General features: G+C 49.4%; 1 long non-coding RNA gene across 1 annotated transcript; it reads right to left on the bottom strand.

Moving 5' to 3' along the window:
* Positions 1 to 423: 423 nt before the first annotated feature.
* On the bottom strand, positions 424 to 1,929 carry LOC109755597 (uncharacterized). Its single transcript, XR_012188027.1, has 2 exons — positions 1,008 to 1,929; positions 424 to 922 (listed from the first exon to the last, which is right to left on the bottom strand). It is a non-coding gene; the product is annotated as an uncharacterized lncRNA (long non-coding RNA).
* Between the last annotated feature and the right edge of the window lie 13,180 nt (positions 1,930 to 15,109).

Below are 15,109 nucleotides of genomic sequence, written 5' to 3'. Positions count from 1 at the left end.
TTCATATATAATATGTTAAAATCGAAGTTACGGTTTAAAAGATACGGATAATTTAAAAAATCATTTGGTTTGACTCAAATATATTCCAAAATAATATTTAAAAATACTTAACAGGTAAAAATAATCTCATATTCATAATCTACATATTTTTTAATCAAATTTCATATATAACATGTTCAAATCGGAGTTACAGTTTAAAAGATATGGATGATTTTAAAAAGCATTTGTTTGACTTAAATATGATCTGCGGATGAATTACCTAAAACATCAGGTTTTTCGAAAAATGTAAAATAACTGTTCGGGTGTGACTTAAATCCGGATGGCGGGTTGATTTCAAGAAAAAAGATAGGGACTTTTGTATAAATTACGAAAATAACGATTCGTGCGGGTTGAATTCTCTGTTCTGGTCGTACATCGTTAGCCTTTTTGCAGAAAAGTCCCTTCATTTATTAGAATTCAACCCGCCATCCTATTTTCAGTGGGTATATCAGAAAACGCTTTGTTTTTACAAAAACAACCCTGCATTAGTTACAATCCTACCCGCGATCCTTAATTAAACTGCTTCACCGCATTCTCCACCGCCGGGTACGGGCCGCCGCTTGCCGTCGGCGTCCACGCCGTAGGAGACAGCGAAGGGGTGGTGCATCGCGGCGGAAAAAAAGGAAGAAGGAGGCGGGTCAGCCTGCTGGTTAGCCAGCGCCGGAGAGGCTCGTGGCAGGGAGCTCCTCTCCTCTGCTTCAGGCACAAGTCGGTTGAAGCGTTCGGGCTGCGGAGCTACGGGGCGGGAGCCGAAGGGTGGCGAAGGCGCTAGATGGGACTTGGTGCAGGTCTCCGGCGAGATGGAGATGGCGTGGAGGGGGTCTGGATGCCGGCGGGTCCTTGGCCGACGGCGCTCCGGCATCGGGCGGCCATGGCCATCTCTCTGCAGAAAAATAAAAGACAGAGAGAGCTCTTAGAGAAAAGAACGGGAGAGAGAAGAGAGATGGAGGAAGAAGGGGAGGGCTCACCGACGTCACGTCTTGGCTGGAGACGCTCGGCAGCGAGCTGAAGAAAGGGAAGCGGTCGTGGGGCTCCTGGTTCCTAGGAAGTGCGATCATCGAAATGTTGCTCAGGGGTTGCCGTGCTCGCACGCGAGACCAACCCATGTCTGATTTGGATTGAAACGAAGAACGATGGCATGCTTCACCAACCAAAAATGCGGAAGCAGACCTGGGAGGAAGGTCACGAACAGTTGAAGAGGAAAGAGAAGCGTGAAATCCAAAAGAGGGGAGAGAGCCAATTTTAAGATACAGAAAAAAGGTCCGGGGTCAAGATACAGAGAAAAGGACTTGCGCCGGGACGGCATGTCGGCATGCCATGGCCGCCCATCCGATGGCGGGGTCGCAGTTGAACTACATGAGTACGAGAGTGGCTGTCGGTGCTGGAGCGCACGGCCGGAGCTAGAGGAGCCCTTCATGGCCGGAGGAGCGGGGATTCCCGGCGAGGGGAGCAGCCATCGCCATGGCCGGGTGGTGCGGGGATCCGGGGGAGCCGGGTAGCCAGTGCCCATGGCCGGGGGGTGGTGCGGCGTGCGGGGATCCAGTGGAGCGGGGAGGGTGGGGGTGGAGATCCAGCGGCGTGCGGCGCGGCAGTGGGTGTAGGCGGCAGGGGCGGCGTGACCCAGGGGAGGTCCGGTTGTGGACAACTGCCATCACGGAAGAGAAACCGAGGAGATAATTAATGAGTAAAATGCACCCGTGGTCATTGAACTTATCGCGTACACTCACTTTGGTCGCTGTATTTAAGAATACGATCAATACGATCACTATATATGTGTTGAGATGATTATACGGTCACTGCCAGATCGTATAGCCCTGTATTCCATTTATTTGACTGGTCAAACAATCCACAAGACACCATGTCAGCTCGTTTTCTCTCCCCAAACCTCGCACTTATGTGGCAGTACGCAAACCAGCTGCACCTATCCCGCCTACTCCCTGATTGGAGGAAGTAATCCTTTTATATCGTCTAGGTATTCACGTGACAGCCATTAGACTCTACAGCCGGTCGGGGCGGCCGCTGGCACCGTTCCATACATGGCCGACTGATCCTCGCCGGGCGCAAGGCGATGATGCGTGTGGGCGGCGCCGGCGGTGGCGTCGGGCGAGGTGCCGGCTGTTTTGGAGATGGACGTGCACGCAGCAGCCCGTCAAGTCGGCTAGGCTACGGCGAACGATGACGTGCAGGTAAACGCAACAGCCGGCCAAGCTGCGACTGATGATGTCATGGATGTGCACACAGGCGCGGAGGTGGATGCGCACGCAAACGTCGTGGACGCAGAAGTAAACGCAGCAGCCAGCCATGCTACGGTGAACGACGACATGGAGATCCACGCAGAGGCAGAGGTGGACGCGCACGTGGCGGACGAAGACATGGAGGTGCACGCAAACGACGACATGCAAATGCACGCACATAAAGTCGTAAACGCACCAGCCGGCCATGCTACGGCAGATGACGACCTGGACATCGACCCCTCATATTTACTGATAAAGGCTTTTCCCCCGCTTTATATTATAAAGCACCCACCGAATCACAAGTTCAACGAGACAAAAGAAAGGAAGAAAAAAACCATAAACAACAAAGATACAAGATACCAAAGGAGCCACTAACAAGACTCGAATGCACCAAGCACAAGCTTGAACATCGAAGCCCTTGGCGAAAAGGAGCCAACACACGCCGCGACTAAGCCGAGGTAGATCCCGCTGCAGGAGGATTGTCACACTCCGTCATCCCCCTTGAGCAAGGCCATCCGGTCCGCCATCCGTCTCTACCTCCGAAGAGAGCCCCCTGCCCTCTAGTCCTGGATCGGAGGACACTACGCCATCGACAGGCAGAGTCGCTCACCCCTGAGCTCGCATGACCAGGACCAACAGGTTGCCGGGAGGGGACGACAAGCACGACTACCGCACCAGGCAGCCGCACCACCGAGCATCGCCAACGCCGCGCGCCAGCGCCAACTTCAACCGCAAGTGCCCGAGCATGGACACCACTGACGATATCCGGCAGCCACCTCCCGTGCCAAAGCCTCGACCACCACTCCGCCGCTCCAAGGTGGTGTCTTCAAGAAGAAAAACGACGCCGGAGCGCCGTCACCACCCAATCCGGAGATTTGGGGCTTTCACCCGTGACGAGGAAGGGAGGGCAAGGGGGGGATTACGAAGCCGCCTTCAAGAAGGGGAACAACGCCGGAGTGTCGCCGACATCGTGGCCGCAGCGAACAGCCAAGGGGTTTCCCCCAATCCACCCCCCCCCCGAGAGGAAGCACCATCGCCAGATCTGCTCCAAGGGCAAACGGGGAAGCCCCAGGAGCCAGCCACGCTCACCGCCAATCCGCCGCCCACGCGGCCAGAAGCGGCGCTCCCGGCATCTGCATCAGCCACCCGCCGAAGGGGGGCCGACGCGCTCCACCGTCGGCCGCCGCCACCACGCCAGGCGCAACCGCGCGGAACCGAGCACCACCGAGCCCAACGCGCTGCCGCCAGGCACCGGCCCCGCCACCGCCGCCCGCTGCAGCGCCGTCACTCCCTCGGCCAGCGCCACGCCACCGCCCGCTGACCCCGACCCGCGTCGGCCCTAGCGAGCAGGCGAAGGAAGGCCCCACCGCCGCCGAGGCTGACAGGGCTTCGCCCGTCAGCGCGAGCCGGCGGCGGCGAGGGAGGAGTCGAGGAGGAGGAGGAGGGCCTGCGACCGGCGGCTAGGGTTTCCCTTCCGCGTCGCTCGCAGGAGCGACCGAGAAGGGAGGGGAAGGGGAAGGTCTGCTTGTTATGTTTATTCACCCCTCATATTGAGGCCTGAAAGCTGAATAAAACTGTTGATTGTTGATGATTTGGTGCGGCATACAAGAGTATATAAGAGGGTACAAACCGACTTGGGATAGGGGTACAAAACTGACTTGGACTAGAAGTCGTATACCATAATGACTACTCTAACATCCCCCCGCAGTATCAACGGCAGGCTCGACGACGTTGAGACTGAAACAGATATCTTGAAACGGCTTAGTAGGCAGTGCCTTGGTGAAAATGTCAGCAAACTGAGCCGTAGAGGGAACATGAAGCACCCGAACCTGACCAAGAGCAACCTTTTCACGAACAAAATGAATATCAATCTCAATATGCTTTGTGCGTCGGTGTTGAACTGGATTGCTGGTCATGTAGACTGCTGATATGTTGTCACAGTAGACAATAGTGGCCTGCTCAATAGGCCTGTGTAGCTCGGAGAGTAACTGCCGAATCCAGATTGTATCTGCAACGGCATGTGCCACAGCGCGATACTCAGCCTCGGCCGACGAACGTGAGACTGTAACCTGTCTTTTCGAAGACCAAGAAATCAAATTGTTACCAAGAAAAACACAAAAACCGGAAGTGGACCTTCGAGTGTCAGGACAACCAGCCCAGTCTGCAACAGAGTATGCGGTAAGCGAGTTTGGAGAAGAATTATTGAGGTGGAGACCATGATTGAGAGTTCCTTTTAAATACCGAAGAATGCGTTTAACATGATTATAGTGAGGAACCCGGGGATCATGCATATAGAGACATGCTTGTTGAACAGCAAAAGAGATTTCAGGACGAGTAATGGTGAGATATTGGAGAGCACCTGTTAGGCTACGATAGAGAGTAGGATAGGAAAAGGGTTCACCGGTAGCCGAAAGTTTAAAACTAGTATCGACAGGAGTGCGAGATGATTGACAGTCAAGCATACCAGCACGATTAAGAAGATCAAGAATATACTGGCGTTGGGAAAGAAAAAGGCTGGAGGAATCTCGAACAACAGCAATGCCTAAGAAATGATGAAGGAGTCCTAGGTCAGTCATAGAAAATTCAGATCTAAGAAGAGAGACAATATGATCTAAGAACTTTTGAGAGGAGGCGGTAAGAATGATATCATCTACATAGAGAAGTAAATAGGCAGTGTCAGAAGTTTGATGATACACAAAAAGAGAGGTGTCGGAGAGAGATGAAGTGAAGCCTATTGTTTGAACGAAGGAGGAGAAGCGTTGAAACCAAGCTCGTGGGGCCTGTTTAAGACCGTAGAGAGATTTCTGAAGAAGACATACATGAGTTGGAAAGGATGGATTTTCAAAACCCAGAGGTTGCTGGCAGTAGACAGTTTCTTGAAGGGAACCATGGAGGAAAGCATTTTTAACATCAAGTTGGTGAATGGGCCATGAAGAGGAGACAACAACACTAAGAACGGTGCGAATGGTGCTAGGTTTAACAACAGGAGAGAAGGTTTCTTCGTAATCAATTCCTTGTTGCTGAGAAAAGCCGCGACAAACCCACCTGGCTTTATATCGTGAGAGGCTCCCATCGGAGTGGAACTTTTGGCGAAAAATCCATTTGCCAGAAACAATATTTGTATTGGGAGGACGAGGAACAAGTTGACAGGTGTTGTTTTGAAGTAAAGCATTATATTCTTCTTGCATGGCAGCGGCCCAATTGGGATCAAGTAGAGCAGTTTTGTAATTCTTTGGAAGAGAAGTGAGAGATACGGAGGTATGAAGGTTTAGGCGGTCTTGGGGTTGATGAAATCCTGATTTGGCCCTAGTACGCATGCGATGATCATTAATCGGGGCTGCTGTAGGAATAGCACGAGGGGGTAAGGTGGGTACTGGTGAGTCCGGCGCAGTGGAAGAGTCGGACGAAGGAGTAGGGCTGGGTGGTGGAGTGGGAGCAGGGCTGGGTGGTGGAGTGGGAGTAGGGGCCGGGGGTGTTGGGGACGTCTCGGGTGGGGTGAGTGTATGGTTGGGATTGGCTATGGTGGGTGTTAATGGTGGTGGTGATAAGTTGTGTTCGGCAGGTAGGGGAGTATATAGTTGGAAAGGACGGGGAGAGGGGGTGTTTGCGGAGCTAGGGGTGTTGGATGGTGTAGTAGTGCGTTGTGAGAAAGGAAAAATGTGCTCAGCAAACGTGACATGACGAGAGACATGAACTTGTCCGGTGTGAAGGTCGAGACAGCGATAGCCTTTGTGCTCGTCAGAGAAGCCGAGAAAAGCACATGGGATAGAGCGTGGTGACAATTTATTTGCAGAAGTGGCGTAGGCATTGGGAAAACAGAGACATCCGAAAACACGAACCGCGGAGTAGTCGGGGAGGGAAAGAAAGAGGGAATAATAGGGAGTAGTGTTGGGTTTAGTTTTAGAAGGTCTAATATTTAGAAGGAAGGTGGCCATGTGTAGGGCTTCAGCCCAAAACTTGGGAGGCATAGATGATTGAATGAGGAGAGTGCGAACTATATCATTGAGGGTACGAAGAGAGCGTTCTGCTTTACCATTTTGAGGGGAGGTGTAGGGACATGAGAACCTAAGCAGGATGCCATGTTGTAAGAAGAAAGTACGATTTTTAATGTTATCAAACTCGCGATCATTGTCACATTGGATAAAGCGAATTGGGAGGAAGAAGTGAACAGACACATAGTGTTGAAAATTAAGGAAAAGAGAATGGACCTCGGATTTGTTGCGTAGAGGAAAAGTCCAGACAAAGTGAGTGAAATCATCTAGGATAACAAGGTAGTATTTAAAACCCGAAACACTTGCAATGGGAGAGGTCCATAAATCACAATGTATTAATTCAAAGGGATAAGTGCTGCAAGAACTAGAGGAACTAAAGGGAAGACGCACATGTTTGCCTAATTAACAAGACTCGCAAAACACAGAATTACGAGAGTCCCTATTACATGGTATGGTAAATTCACTAAGCATAGAAGCTAAGACGGCGGGGTTGGGATGTCCCAGGCGACGATGCCAGAGATCGACAGAGGCCAGCATGGATGTTGGAGGGGTGGCGGCAGGAACTCCATTAAGAGAATAAAGATCACCGGAGCTATTGAAGCGAGCGATCTCGGCCTTGGTCAGGTAATCCTTCACAGATAAACCAAAAGGGTCAAATTCAGCCGAAACTAGATTGTCGCAAGTAAATTGGCGAACAGAGATAAGATTTTTAATAAGGGCGGGTGCAACTAGAACATCGCGAAGTAAAAGAGGTTTGGTGGAAGAGGGAAGTTGAGCCTGACCAACACAATATATAGGAATAGATGATCCATCTCCAAGGATAATGGAAGGGAAAGGAGATTTAGTGCAAGAAGATAACCAATTACTAGATGCAGACATATGACTAGAGGCCCCTGAATCAAAGATCCAATCCGTACCTGAGTTTCCTTGTGCAGCAAAGTTATTCATGGCCTGGAGAAAGGCAGCTTGATCCCAGCTCGGCATCGCAGATGAGGGTGGCGTCGGAAGCAGTGCCGGCGGATACGATGGTGAAGGCAGTAGGGCCGGCTGGGGAGTGTAGTAGGCATTGGCCGGCTGTGGTGGGGGTGGCGTCGGGAGCAGGGCCGGCTGAGGTGTGTAGTAGGCGCCGCCGTCGGTGGTGTAATGACCATAAGGAGCATACGTCGGGGCGGCGTGATAGGCATTGGCCGGCTGTCGGGGGTTGAGAACCCCGGGAGCACCAGTAGGCGGCCGAAGGCCGGGTTGCCAGGCACCTGAGTATGCCGGCGGAGCACTGAGGGTGGACGGAGCGGACCAGGGCATGGGCCATGCTTGAACAAGCCCCGTCCAAGGATCATGAGGAGGCCGCCATGCAATCGCAGATGGAGCACTGGTGGGTGGTGCAGGACTCGGTGCTGGTGATGTCGTAGGCGGAACCGAACGAGTCGACGGCGGCCTGTAGATAGGGTTTTTGCCGCGGTAGTTCGGACTAGGACGCCAACCTGGGGGCGGTTGAACAGATGACGATGCGGACGGCCCGGCGGCAGGAGCCGGCATGGAAGGCGGCGCTGGTGTAGACGACAGAGGAGGACGAGCCGCAGCATGAAAGACCTTGGGGCGAGAGTCCTTGCGAGCTTGTGTTTCCGCCGCGAGTTGTAGCAAGGAACGAACTTCAGCGAAGGTAGGAGGGGGACGTATCATCGGTATGAACGAGGCTTGCTTGTCAAAGTCTTCGCTGAGGCCGACGATGACGATATTGATTAGCTGTGAGTCGCTAACTGTATCGCTGAGTTCGCGGAGCTCATCATCAATGGTCTTAACGCGCTGGCAGAACAGGTTCACCGGGGCGTCTCCTTGCACCATATTGCGAAGCTCGGTGTGGAGAGCGTTTTTCCGAGCGTCGGTGTTGCTTTGGAAGAGCTGACGGAGGGAGTGCCAGATGTTGGCAGCGGTGGCGCCGTCGTGATCGAGCATGTTGAAGATCTCGGTGGTGATGCGGGTGTAGAACCACTGGACGATCGCGAGATCGTCTTTCAACCATTGCGGATTGTCGGGGCGGGGAAGACAGTTGGCGGCGACATGCGAGCGCAGGTTGCAGCGGCCGAGGTGGAGATCGAAGAGATGTCTCCAATGGTAGTAGTTGTGGGCGGCGAGATCAAGAACTATGGGGATGTAGGGGCTGACGTCGGAGATTGTGTCAGCAAGAGATATTGGTGCGGCGAGGACGGGTGCAGGGTAGTTTTGTGGAGCTATGGTGAGGGCCGAGAGAGAAGCGGCCGCGGCGTTGGCAGCCTTGGCGATGAGTGTGGCCCGGCGCTCGAAGTAGCCGGGCGGCGGCGGCGGCGGCGGCGTTGGCGGAGCCATACCCTAAACTCTGGGACCGGTATCTGGTACCATGAAAGCTGAATAAAACTGTTGCTTGTTGATAATTTGGTGCGGCATACAAGATTATATAAGAGGGTACAAACCGACTTGGGATAGGGGTACAAAACTGACTTGGACTAGAAGTCGTATACCATAATGACTACTCTAACAAGGCCGACATAGACCTGAGTAAGTGCGGTTTGCTACATGATGATCATAGACTTTGCATGGTTAAAGATGATCTTTAAATTTTATTTGTACATATTTTTTTCAAAGTTTGCATTATTACTCTTATTTTGCATGCACAGATCGGGTTAACAAAAGAAAGAGGGGTTGGTACAACGTCGACGGCCAGTGCTCTATATACACATGATATGTTCAGAAAAGGTCGCACGGGTCGTCTGAAAAATGGCTGTCACGCAAAAAAAATTACCCCAATAGCTGTCACGTGAATGCCTGAACGATATAAAAAATTACTTCCTCCAGTCAGCCATTAGATGAGATAAGTGCCGCTGGTTAGCGTGGTCGAGTACAGAGTTTTATTTTCCCTCTACCTCTTTTCGTCCACCCACTGACAGATGGCCCCGCATAGATAGAGAGAGAAAACAAGCTGGTGAGGTGCCATGTGGTTGTTTGACCGGTCAAATAGATCGCATACAGAGATATATAATTTGATAGTGACCGTATAATCACCTCAACACGTATATAGTGACCCTATTGATCGTATTCTGAAGTACAGTGACCAAAGTGAACACACGTGACTAGTTCAATGACCACTCGTGCATTTTACTCATAATTAATCAGCGACGTTGCGAGCGACGAGTCCAAGGAGCGCTACCGACGCGGCTGCTGGTTTCTTCTAGACCAGCTAACGCGTGTGTGGCTAGCTTTATCTTTAGACTAGCGTGCACACAAGTCACAATTCCTGTTTTTTTTTCTTTTTGCCATTAAAAAACAATTCCTGCTTTTTGTAATTTGGATATTTTTCCTTTGCGAAATTAATACTTTGGATCCTTCACGCACCGATAAAAATCTTCGAGTCCATCACGCAAAAGTGTTAGAGCATTTACAGCCGGACATCTTCAATCCGTCTCAAACGTTCAGATGGACGGTTGGTCACTGATAGGTCACGAAAATTCGACTCAGACGGGCGCCTGAAACGGGTCTCAAACGTCCGGGCCGACCGGCACCCTCATATAGCCTAATATGGGCCGGATACGGGGGTGCCCGGGCGCGTCCTCCACATCAGACCCGGCCCATGTTGTCTCACCCGACCCTTTATATATTTCTCCCCATCCGCTCGCCGAACCAAACCCTAGCCACTTTACTCCACTCACCTCTCTTGATGTCCCTCATGACCTCATAATGACTGGCTACTAAAAAAGGAAACAAACACCATACATACATGGAGAAGAATTAGATAATGTTACACTAACATCTATACACATGTTAGGGCACACGAGACGAAAAGATATATGCTTGCACATCCAATAAAGTAACATATAAAATAAATTGTCTCCAACTGATCCCGGTTCATACAGTGCATAATAAACCAGAAAGGAGCAATTACGAGAATAGTAATATGGTGTGTCCTTAAGGAAGGAAAGAAATTAAGAGGAATAATATCAGGCTGGAAGGAATGGAATTAAGAGAAAGATTAAAACTCTCATGTCGGAGAAGGAAAGAATAAACTCCGTTCTTGCTAGGGACGAAAAGGAAATAGTACGATCAAAAATTAATATTTAAAATGTTTTTGCCTTCTGAAAAATGATGTGTAATTATTAGAAATCATTCGTGCATTTTAATTTATTTTGCGAAGTTTTAAGAAAAGTTGTCACGTGTTAAACTAATATTCATATAATTTTAAAATTGTTCACCCTTTTCTGCAAGAAAAAGCTTCTGTTATTCTAAAAAGTGTTCACATGCTTAAAAAGTCGTAATTAAAAAATATCCATTCTCTTTTAAGAAGTCCATGTGATTTAAAAAAATCGTAATTAAAAAATATCCATTCTCTTGTAAGAAGTCCATGTGATTTAAAAAGATTATATTTTTTTAAAGAACATCGATGCATTTTGAAAACTAATATACTGTTTTAAAGTGCATGTGCGTAGGAGGGATAGTGTGTGACTAGGTGTAGGTTGCAACGGGAAGGGCGGACGTCACGTCCAGCTCGTCGATTAGTTTTAAAACTATTAGACATTCACTTGTGATGGTGTGGTTCAGAGGCAAGTGTGAGTGGGTTTAGGGTTTAGGCGGTGGCCGAGATCGTCACCATAGGATTGGCCGCGTACGGACGCAATGTGATTAGATGGACACCACGATCATAGTTGATGAAGGCGGGAATGAGGATAAGCAATAACATGGATGAGGCGGTATGTTAAAATAGATATCATGGACATAAGTCGTGTTTATTATGCTAGAAGCATGTGTTTTATTCTCCCGTTGCAACGCACGGGCATGTTTGCTAGTTATTAGGTAAAGATTCATCAATTGTACGTACAATATAATGAGGGCTCTCCTCTTTATGAAACAAGGGGTGAGGGGATAAGTGTCTGATGTCTTGCAAGTGAACACTTGTTTAATTGTGCCCTTCTCAAATTAAGAATATCGATCCTACACTCACTCACGCGACGCATACTGAAGGCCGGATCGGAGTTGTGGAGCGGCTCGGGTCGTTAACATAAGATAAGAAATACGGATTCAAACTTGGCTCACTCGTGTAAACTCGCGAGTTAGCTCGCTGAATACCACAATCTACACACAAATATTTGTAGACTAGTTTTACATAACATAGACGCACACGCCCCCACGCACTCACACCACCACCACATATGGAGAGATGCTACACGCACGAAGAAGTTTTTACGTACTTCACGGACCAGCACAGGTGGCATCTTCTAATTGGGATTAGGGAGAGACAGGGGCCCATCCCCCTGAAAATCAGGGGGAGAGGCCAATTAGCGTTAACCAATCCGTAAAACGCCCGTCACATGTCCGTGCGTGTAGCATTATTGCCACATATGACATCTACTGAAGATTGGATTATGGAGATCACAACATACACACGGGCGCACTCACTCACACCACCACACAAATGCATCTCACCGTTTATTTGTTCCCTCCACTGAAAAAATAATCCATATCAATGAGACATGAAAGCGTCAAATCTGTGATTTGATCTCTCATAGGCTAGGGATATCATCACCTTCATAACCATCCAATCACTTATTAATCACAAACATTCATAATTTATACCAAAGACGAATAAAATGCATTCTAGAAATAATAACAATCAACAATCATTTTTCTATCTATATCATGTTCCTTCTAATTATAAAAAGCTAAACAAACAACTCGTTAGTCCTTGTTATTCAAATCAGCTGGTTAAGAAGCTTAGATTAAAACTTGACTCGACTCTAGTAAACGAGTTGGAGATGGGACGAGCCAATTCACCAGCATGTTTAGCTCACGGACCGGCTTGAGTGCAAGATGAGTTCGAGAGAGGCCATGTCACGAGCTACTACTGTTTGATATTTTGTGCGGCCCTACTGCCTGTCATCCGTGGTGGAGTACCAATTGTAATTATAGTTTTTTTTGAATTGTTTAGATTTCTTGTCATATGTGTCACATGGTGATTATAATTGTAATTAGATTAGACGAAGTCAAAGAATTCGAGTCAAGTCTTTTTTTCCCTCCCTGGCAGGGCGGCTCCGGAGGTGCAAAATCTAGCCTCGTGGGCCCCTTCTCCCGTCTTCCACTGGCTGCCGCCGGCATCGGTGCTGGCGGTGGTGGTGGCGCCCGACCATCGAGGCAGATAGCGAGGTCGGCGCCCCCCGACGGGCCTCCCTCACTCGGGGGAGCGGTGTCAAGCAGGCGGCGTGATGGATCTTTCAGGTGAGGTGGCGCTGCGAGGAGCGCACGGTGAGGCTAAGCACAGTCGTGAGCTTGTTGTGGAGGTCCAGGCGCATGGCGGTGTTCTTGGTGGCATGTCGAAGGAGGCTGCGCTCCCGGGTCAGGGAGGTGGCAGATCTCGACCAGGAGTGGCTGCGCGAGCGGGAGCTGCTGCGGTGGCTGGGGTCTGTGGTGTCCCTCCTGCCGACGCTGGCGTGGTTGTCGAAGGTAGCGTCATGGGAATTGGAGGTTGCGACGCGGGCTGGATCTGAGTAGGTGAAGCTGCATCGGTCGTTCGCTCTGTGCGTCCTGGCATTGGTGGCACCAGGGGTCGGGTCTTCTTGAGGACAGCGGAGTCCGGCGCTCGGACCATCGACTCATAGCGGAGAGCATCATCCGGTGGTGTGCGCGCTCGTGTCCGGGATGCGCATCGTGGTTGCTCTTCGGTTGTGGGTCCCATGGTAGTGGTCGTTGCGAAGCTGTCCGCTAGGAGTTCATGTGACCAACTACTGCTTGGGGTGCTGGCGGCTCCTGGCCGTGGTGTTGTTGGATGGTGTGCTGGAGTTGCATTTCCTCGGCCGTGTGTGTGTGTGTGTGTGTGTGTGGGGGGGGGGGGGGGGGGGGGGGGGGGGGGTGGAAGATGGATTGCGTGCCCTCAGCCATCCAGGGTGTCGGTATTCCGCGATATTACAGTCACAATGGTGAGGTGTTGCGGCGACGATGGTGTGGCCCCAATTCCTCGTGAGGGGTGGAAGGTGTGCGACGTTACGGATGAAAATCCTGCCGTCTTCGGTCAGCACGGGCGGCGCCGGCCCCCGTGGGTGTCGTTCCCCTCCTTGGAGGTGTCGCTAAGGTGTGTTGGCATCTCCTCTTGTCGGTTGGGTTGTTGTCTCCGGACGAAAGCCTAGATCTTGGCCCGACTATGGCGATGTCTTGACGTCATTCCTCTGTTGGGAGCATCGTATGTGAAGACATGGTTTGAAGGTTCCGCGTTGCGGTTCTTCAATGTGTGCCACTGATCCGGGTAGATGTTTTTTGGCGCAATGTACGCTGATGTTGGTGAGTCCAAGATGGTGGTTTTCTCAGGATCAACCAAGTCCCACAACTCATTCGTCATCTTCTTTAGGCAATTATGGATGATTGGTGTGTCGACAGCGGAAGTCCAGTTGAAGTTGTTGTTCTTCGCGGTGATCGGTGAAGGTCAAGACGTGAGTTTGATACTCTGGCCAGGATAGATTCCTTTGCGTGTTGTTTGTCGTGTCTGTGATGGCTTTTCTTCAGATTATCGCGGATGTGGTGTTTGTATTACATTTGCTGTTCACGTGAGAGGTAGTCTCTTATAATTGATTTTTGTCTTCTAAATAATATGATACCCCATTGACCTCTTGAGAGAAAAAAGTAGATGAACGCAAGTTTCCTCGAATTTAGACGAAAGCAAGCGGTCCATAATAATTTCTAGAAGGCATACTTAAAGCAGCCGGCTGCTAGTGATCACAGAAGGGAGAAGCCAGAACAGAAGTTTCTAAAAGTAAATGTGGATGCAACTTTCTTTGAAGAGGAAGGAGCAGGAGGCACACCAGCCGTCATTAGAGATGAAAAGGTAATTTTGTTGAGGCCCAGTGCAATTTTATCCCTACTTTTTTTGAAAGAAAAGGCAGACCATTATGTACCTTATGCGTTCAAACGAGACGGTGCTCGGATGACCGGAGGCCAATAATTTTATCCCTACTGATGCAGATTTGATAACCATTGAAGCGTTAGATATGCAAAATGGTTTGAATTTTGCTAATTTTCTGAGCTTTTATTACCAAATGGAGGCTGAATCAAACTCACTAAACGGCATTAAATTTTTAACTGAGCAAACAAGATGGTGGGACTCAAGATGGCTAATTTTCTGTCTGCTAACGAAGTCACATGTGCTAACTATTATACTCCTATTATTTTAATGAAAAATCACTTGATCGAGTAGATAACTTAGGACTGTCTGGTCAGCAAGCTCATGGACGATGTATATGTACTTTAAGGTTAATAGGGCTAGCTTTGCCGCAAAAAAAAGAAGACTGGCTATGACGGCCTTCATTTTGAAATAAGGCTGTCGATAATGGAAAATAGCCCTCGAAACCTACTTCTAGATGCGCTCGATATGGAAAAAGATTTAGAAATTCAGGAAAATTCAAAAATCTTTGAAACTTTTTTTGAATAAGCTTGACCTATTGGTGCACTTGTATTAAAAGTTTGACAAAGAAAACTCCCATAAAAAATCTGGGCGAAAAAAAACAAATTTCCAACGCAATATTGATAATAGATCTGGATCATTTTTATAAAAAATAAATAAATAATAACTCTAATACGGTGCTGATTTTTTTCCTTTCTTATCAACAATACCACGAAAGTCATTTCTTCGCAAAAAAATTAACGTGACTGTAACGCTTGAGCAAGTTTTTTTTAAAACTCATGATTTTCTACCATTTTTGCAATTATATTACTTAAAACGGTCCTATCCTAGCTTCCAAAGGTTCCCCTCCGGTGGATAATAGTTTTGTCGATGCCCCCATGCCCGACCTCCGTATTGAGTATTGACTCAAGCCGGTCGCTGCTCGATGCCTGGCT

The sequence above is a fragment of the Aegilops tauschii genome, chromosome 6 (assembly GCF_002575655.3).
Source record: "Aegilops tauschii subsp. strangulata cultivar AL8/78 chromosome 6, Aet v6.0, whole genome shotgun sequence".
Lineage (NCBI taxonomy): Eukaryota > Viridiplantae > Streptophyta > Magnoliopsida > Poales > Poaceae > Aegilops > Aegilops tauschii.
The sequence above is the reverse complement of the archived record's forward strand: the minus strand, read 5'-3'. Positions and strand labels throughout refer to the sequence as shown.